The sequence below is a fragment of the Anopheles aquasalis genome, chromosome 2 (genome assembly GCF_943734665.1).
Source record: "Anopheles aquasalis chromosome 2, idAnoAquaMG_Q_19, whole genome shotgun sequence".
Classification (NCBI taxonomy): Eukaryota; Metazoa; Arthropoda; class Insecta; order Diptera; family Culicidae; genus Anopheles; species Anopheles aquasalis.
The window spans coordinates 61,215,647-61,223,419 of record NC_064877.1 but is presented as its reverse complement, the minus strand read 5'-3'; positions in this window follow the sequence as shown (position 1 = coordinate 61,223,419).

The following is a 7,773-nucleotide window of genomic DNA, read 5'->3' as shown; positions in this document are numbered from 1 at the left end:
TTTTCCATGGAGGCGCCAAGTAGCTCAAGCGTGGAACTGGAAATTGAATTCTCTTAGTGGTAGGCTGGGACGTCGCATGGATCGCGCTGATGATTCAATTCCGATGAGCTGTAACTGCGGTGATCGATTTGCGAGCTTTGATTGAATTAAACATTCGCCCCTTGAATGAGGCCTGAAATGTTCCGTTTCCGATACACCACATGGCACCAATACACTCCCACCGGTGTCGTCAAGTGTGGTGTTAAAAATTGCAAGAAAACATTCTGCTACAGCTGCGCTCCCAGGTTTCCTAATCATTTTCAACCGAAAAGCAACGGATCGCTTGTGCCTCAATGGAGCTCAGAACCGAAACAGGTTACGGCAGTTGCACTTTGCCAACATCTGCATTCGAACATGGAATGCAATGCGCCATGTTAGTTTCGTCCAACCACCCCCTTTCGCCCTTAATTTCCTCACATCCCTCCCGGACAAAAGTGGAAAATGAGGAACGGCATCCGGAGGCCGGAGTGTCTTCTTCTGTCTGTCAAATAATCAAATATGCAGGCCCTGCGGCAGTCACTGAACGACTGCAGTGGTGCTTAGGAATGCACAGACGGCCGCTTCCCGGCCCGGTACATGAAGATGGAGTTTTAGAGAAATGCTTTCAAGAAGGCCGAAGCCACCTTGGGTTCGGGGAGAAGATGGTCGAAAGACGAAAGAGCTTTCTCACTCGCCAGTTTCGAAACATTACAACCACAAGACGTTTGCTGGGATGTGGGGGGGCAGGCGAGGAGCGTAGTGCGGTGACTACACGGCAACAACTGCACTGTTGCACTGCACTGATACATTTAATACAATTTGCATCGCTTCGCCTCAATGCCTGCTGGCTGAGAAACAATTGCAGATCAGAAAGGAGGTGAGTGAAACACCCCTCCCCCTTTAGCATAGCTTTGCAGAACATTATCATGTTTGCCGGCAGCAAACAGTTGCAGTGTGTTGTGTTTTTGTCGGAGTTTTGAAATATGCAACACCAGCTGGTTCCTCACTGCGGTGTTTGCTCGCAAAAAATGCGGAACTTGTCGGAGCCGGTTGGGCTCTGCTGTGTCTGAATATTGAGTAGAAATCAATGATGAATTGATTACCATTTTACTTTTGGGAGCTTGGGCTGGTTTGGAGCTGTGAGCAGCATGTTTTTCGACCGAGCGAGTAAACTAATTGTTACACGACATCGTATAACAGTGGAGATGAAAGTAGCAAAGGTGGCGCTCCAGGCACACCTCTTGGATCCTGGACGCACGTACACAAACATACCATTTTACAAAACCTCTCATTGCTATTGCTCGACGAATGCGTTCCATCGAAAAGGCTCAAGAGGACATAATGCATCAGCCGGAGGGGAATGTTTCGTCAATCTTAAACATTGCCGCATAATTAAGTCTCATGTTTCTTAATGGGCTGCAGTCCATCACAACCAGCGTGGTCTGCGGTGAGCAAACCAATGATAATCCGGTTCCTTGCCTTGTCATCAATCAAAACTGATCCGAGCAATTACGATCAATAATGTCAGTGAGCGTTCTCTGTTGCCTTTCAGGAGCTGAACTGCCTGGCATCGATGCTACCAACAGCCACTAACACTCCGGGAACGCGATGTACCGTTCAGGTGGATCTGTACTGTGCTTTGAAACCTACGAAACCCAAAGAGTCCATCCATAACAGTCGATGCTGGAACGTCCAAGTGTGCTGAGGGGAACTTTGAATTTCGATCGAAAAATGTTACAATAAACTATGACATCGGTCTGCTTCTGCCAATGCCGTCTCATTACGCTGCTCTCCAGTTGTAATTAATGATGTCGAACGCTACCTGGAACACGATTGACAAGCGTCTTTCCATTGCCCATTCCGCTGAGCCGTGGGAGCGGATTCAGCTGCAGCTTCCATTTGCTAACGATTCTGCATACGGCTCTGATCTTGTCATGATCAGTATCGTTCATCGAGCGGTGCATAAAAATAGATTCCCCTTTCCCCCTTTCTTGCTGTCCGTCGAGTGGCCACTCGAATTACAGGACATGGTATGAGGGCAAGTCTGCTGCTGCTGCTGCTGCTGCTGCACTTCATCGTTGCACCCAGAGACAGACGCAACCCAGCAAAGCTACGGTTCGTATCGTGCGTGGTCCTGCAGGAAGCGATAACACTTCAATCTAAATAAATGTCCTTCTTCATGATGCTGCTGCTGCTGCTGCCGAACCATCAGCACCGTTGTCCTCCTCGTCAACATCATCGACGTTGAGCGAAGCGAGCACCAGGAAGCGCAGAAGGCGCGTTGGTTCTGCATCGAAAATTTTGTCCTCCCGAAAACGGACGACGGACCGGCTCGATTCACTCTCGATCACTCACTCGAGAAGAAGGATTTTCTCTGTTCTCGTTGTATATTTGTGTGTGCGTGTTCGTGAGGAGAAAAGACAGATACAACAGGGCAACGGTACGACGCGAGAACGCAGAAGGATTGAGTGCCCCCCCCCCCCCTCCCCGGGGGGTAATTTCCCTAAATACCCGGGCCACGGGCCGGCAACTGTACGGTCTTTGTGCAGCCCCGGGCCAGCCAGGACTGCCCCGGGAATGGTATTCAACGGTTGACATCGATGACGACGCCAGCAGCGTCATCGGCGATGCTTCCGGTGCTTCCCAGTGCTGGTGGAACAAATTTTAATTAAGTAAATGGTTTAATTATCAAAATGGCATTAATGGCGGTGCCACGGTCGGGTCGGTTGGAAGGGGAGGGCAAGGGAGTTGCCATTCAATGGCCTGGGATGGATGAACCACGTCACCGTGCCATCGACGGGCACCGCTGGAACCGTGGGCTCGTTTGCCCAAAAACCCGGACGCACCCAACTGTTCTGTTACGTCGCTGCGTTTGGTGCAAATGGATGGATGGATGGATGGCCACTCCTCGAGCATGCTGGCCACGATAACTGCAGCCAGGCAGTCCAGGAAAGCAGTCCTGTAGGAGCAGGGTATAGTTCCATTAGGCTGCTCACGTTGATTATCTTTGTGCAGCTTTCGAAGCTCTCCCTCTATCTCTGGCGACCAGTTCCGGAGCAAATGGAGCGCAGCTTCGATGGCCAATCGAGGAAGACACTTTGAAGAGCGAATTTTGGAAGAATTTTCTCCAAATGATGCTCCAGAATGTGTTCTAAAATGTCATTTCGATCCATTCGATGCACTGTTAACTTGAGGGAAATGCTAAATTTAGAAGTATAGTGCACTAAAGGCGAAAGACAGAATGTGGAAATGGATTCTAAATCTCCGATGGAGTAAGACACCGGCAGAGTATCTCGGGTCGGAACTTTGAAAATAATACTTAGACTGCCTAGAAGACAGCACCTAGTTCCCATTTATGCTAATTTGGTCCCATCGCTTTCAAGCACATTCATCGCTCTGTTGGAGTCGTTGATTTTCAAAAAAAAAAACAAAAATCCACACAAAACCCAACGTCAGCAATCCTGAGTTGGAATGCGGCCGGGGGTCTAATCGCAATAAATCTGCGCCTTCGGTGGCCACATGACTTTTTCGATCGAACCTCCCACCGCGAAGAAGACTACGGAAGGCATCTAGCTCGCTGCCAAGGATCTCCTTTTGGAGGGCGGTACCAAAGTCGCTCGATGGGCGCCCTCGCTGGCAACTCTTTCTCGTAACTGTGGCCATTTGTTGACAGTCTGGGGAATCGAAGGAACGTTGGATGGCGAATAAATTACGCTTGCAATCGGCGACGAATGTCTTGAGATGTGCCACGGTGGCGGTACCGCCCTTGATTTTCGTTTCAATTTTTATGGATCTCACATTTGCGTTTTATTTTTTCGTTGCCACTCAAGATCGTCAAGATTGGAGGCAAGCTGTGCGCGAGAAGTGACTCCCCCGGGGGGAACGCCTTTTCCTGGTTTTGCATGTCCCGCATTGAATACGCGCATAACCTCCCCCCCCTCCCCACGGCATTAGAGAGGAAGGGCAGCAGCCCTCAAAAACCTCTGCTTTAGAATCCTTTGGACTCGCACCGTTCATGCGTTCCAGTAACTGAATGCGGCTCCAAATGCGAATGACGGGATGATGACGCGACATAATGAGATGGCAAGATGGCGGCTTTGCTATCGTCCGGAAGAATTGGGCAACAGAAAAGGAGTGCACTCGAAGCAGTTCACGGGGCAAGCCGGAACGTGGCCAGGCTAATTAGTGGTGCCGAGTTCTTCTGCTATCGAGTCGGTTGTCAACCAGACTCGGTACTCGCCCTGCCAATGCTACCATTTGTTGCTCACGAGGACGCGTGCTCTGCTAGAGCCTAGAGCCAGTAACAGCAGCAGCACCAGGAGCAGCAGAAATAGTCGCTTCTGCAACAAGCAGGACGATACCGCTGGTCAGGATCGTCATCATCCCCAACTCACTCCCAGGCGATGCGTGGTTCGAGGAAGGCACGGGAGAGAGGGTTGAATGGGTAAAACAAAAAATCTTGAAAGATTTACAAGCGGCGTTAATTAACTTTATTAACGGCCCGCCCTCACCCTTAAGCTCCATTCACCCACTCTCTCTCTCGCTTTCTCGATCTCCATTCGGGTTGTTCGGTCGGCATCATCATTCTATCGTGCACAATGCGAACCGGTGAGCGGCCGGAGAAGTGCTGGAGGAGGAGGGCAACAATAGAACCTGGGATCCTGGGAGCACTCGGTCCCCCCAGGGGGATAGGGAGAGGGAATGAACTCCCAGTGGAGGTTCTGGCGGTGCCCGGAACCTGAACAGTGGCTCCAACAAACAACCAATTAAAACTGGAGGAGTTGAGCGGAACCAGACGCCATGAGGGCCAAGCCTGAAATGAGCCCCGCAAAAAGCGTGCGGCGTGAGTGTTGAGCGGCATCAACAACAACAACAACAACAACAACAAAATGGAGAAAAAATTGTGAAAAAAATCTTTCTCCCACGCCATTTCCACGGTGTGCCGACGGTAGGTGCGGATAGCGGAACCAGCAGGTACATCGCGGTTCATTAAAAGTGCGAATGCAAAGTGCGCGGTATCGTAAAGCACCCCCGGGGAAAAACAACCCACCCTTTGCCAGTGTGCAGTAGTTCGGGTTGCCGAGGGCCAGAGGGCTGCTTCAGTGCATCGCGCGTATAGTGAAGTCAGGTCAACGCGGTTCAGCGATGCAGTTTAGAAGCACCATTGTAGAAGAGCTCTATGGTGATGTGATTTGTGGAGTGCTTCGTGTGGTTGGAGACAGTGACCGAACTGATTCCAAGGGAGCAACCCGTTGCTTTATCTTTGTAATGAGCGATGCGACCCGTTCCTTCATTACTGATGGGCCCTTTGGATTTGCTATTGACATGGAATGGTGTCACGAAACCGATTGTCGACGCCTTACATGACATCTCATTCTCAGCCACAGGTAATTCACGATGGTCACCATCTCTGTACCAGCAAGGATAAGTGTAACATTATAATTAGATGCTGTTTCGACACTCGAAAGTGAGTTGGCAATCAGGAATGCAATTTTTATGAAGGTTGGCTAAATTGTGTCACACAGATGATAAATTATTAAAAGGAACCAGCAGGAGAGAGTTAGTTCTTTAGTGCTTTGGTGATCTCTAACATAAATTGTAATTACAATTACATTCAAATTACATTAAAAATTATATACAAAGTACAAAACTGTAGAAAATTCAGAGTGTAAGTGGAAATTTGAAATATTTCTGGATGCAGGAAGTATGATGCATCAGGGCTGAGAGAGATCCAGAGAGATAAATAGCCAGAAGATCTGACAACGCTGCGACTATGACAGGAACCATTCAGTTATTCGCGGGTTGCCGAACAAAAAGGGCGCAAGAAACGAAGGTCAGAACGATGATTTTTAGTAAACTGGCATTCGCATTGTCTATTCGCAAAATTACTTGCTATGAATAACTGGGACAGTCGCTACTTTCACATTAATCAAACTTATACAGGGTGTACCATAAAAAAATGCAAAAATCTTTTTTTGAAGTTTAAAGCCATTTTTTTATATTTTCAAAGTATTTCATTCGCTCTATATTTCTTTGTTTATCAAAAACAAACAAAATGAGTGGGTTTGTCGGCCTGTTTTCTCAATTAATTTCTCCAAGCGGTTACGAATTCGAGAACACTCTCTGTAACATAAGTGTCCAACTTAGAAGACCAGGCTTTGATGATAAACGATTTCAGCGAACCAACCGTGTATGGTGTTATGGTTCACAGGTCTTAGGTCGAACAAATGCCCATATTGAATAGCCCAACTGATTTAATTCAGGACCGCTTGGAGGGCATAAATCATTCGACCAAAAATTCATGTTTTCCTTCAACCATGTTTCAGACCGTTAAGACGTATCGCAGGGGCCTCCATCTTGCTGAAACTCAACATTTTCTGGTGTTTTGAAGTTTGCTTTAATCCATGCTAATACGTGTTCCTTCAAAAAAGTGATATAAACATCAATATTCATTTTAGTATTGGATTTTATGAAAACTGGTGCTATTTTCAAACTATGTTTTATCCTGTCTAAAGATGTTTTATCCTTTCAACTATTAAATTGCGCTTCACCCTAGCTCTAGAGATTGCTTTTAGGTCATATTTGGCCAACCGATGCAGGCAGGATCTTGAGATATTCGTCTCTTATGCAAGCTTTCATATGGATTGCACTGGATTTCGCTAACTTTTGCTCTGACGGATCTTACCACTTTTTCAGTGCGCTCAGATCGTTGCCGATCACTAACGTGTTTCCTAGGCCTTGGCCCTTCATGAATAGAACGTTTAATCCTGTAAACAATGCCAAGATTACATCTGAGGACCGCTGTTATATCTATGAGATTTCTCTTGGGCGCGAAGCAAACTCGACACTGTCGCCTTTGAATACATTTTTCCGGACAGACATCTTTTGCACGGGTACTTATTATACATCATTTGATAGATAAGACTCACACGAACACAACGATATCCCATAATGCCATATTGGTGTTGAAAAAATACTCAAAACAGAGCAATGAAAGCATTTGCATTTTTTTATGGTACACCCTGTATGTTTTTTATGCATGCCCGCTAGTAATCCATAAAATGGTTTAAAGCAATAAGATAGTTTCATAATTTGCTGCCGCCCCACCAACGGCCTTAACATCTTTCTATAGCATTTGTTCTAATTAGTCGAAATTCTAATTAGTTCTCTCTAAAGAAAAGAAACAGTCCCCTTTTCTCTAATGTAACTAGAGCTACGTCGCGTCTTTCACTCAATGGTCGTCTGTCGTCATCTGTTTAGCTCATTATTAGCTAGATTTTCCGCTCCTCTACCTTACCTTTGTGACACCTTTCATTATAATTATCTAATTGTAAAACTCAACCATCGCTGCACCCTTTGCTTCTCTTTTGGTTTCCCTCGTTTCTCTAATAAGCACACTTATGCAAGCGCGTTCCAACAAAAGCCCTAGCTGCTACACACATCCTCCAGCCTTCCTGAGTCCTTCGTGAACCGCCTCCCGTGGGCTTGGCGGTGCATTTCAATTACGCTCCCTTCCTTCCCCTTCTCGCTCCCTACATACTAAGTGGTTGTTTGTGTCTCCTGCCCATTGCATCATCAGCAATTAAATGCGAGTCTGGCCCGGGCTCAGTCTCTTTCTCCTCGAAGCGTAACTTTTTTATGTTTCTATTCATTCCCATTTAATTTAATCTAACTTAATTTCATCCCGTTCACTGGTGTTTTTGTTTTGTAGCGCACAGTGCACGGTGCTCGCTCTCTTGTGTTTTGTTAGTCGTA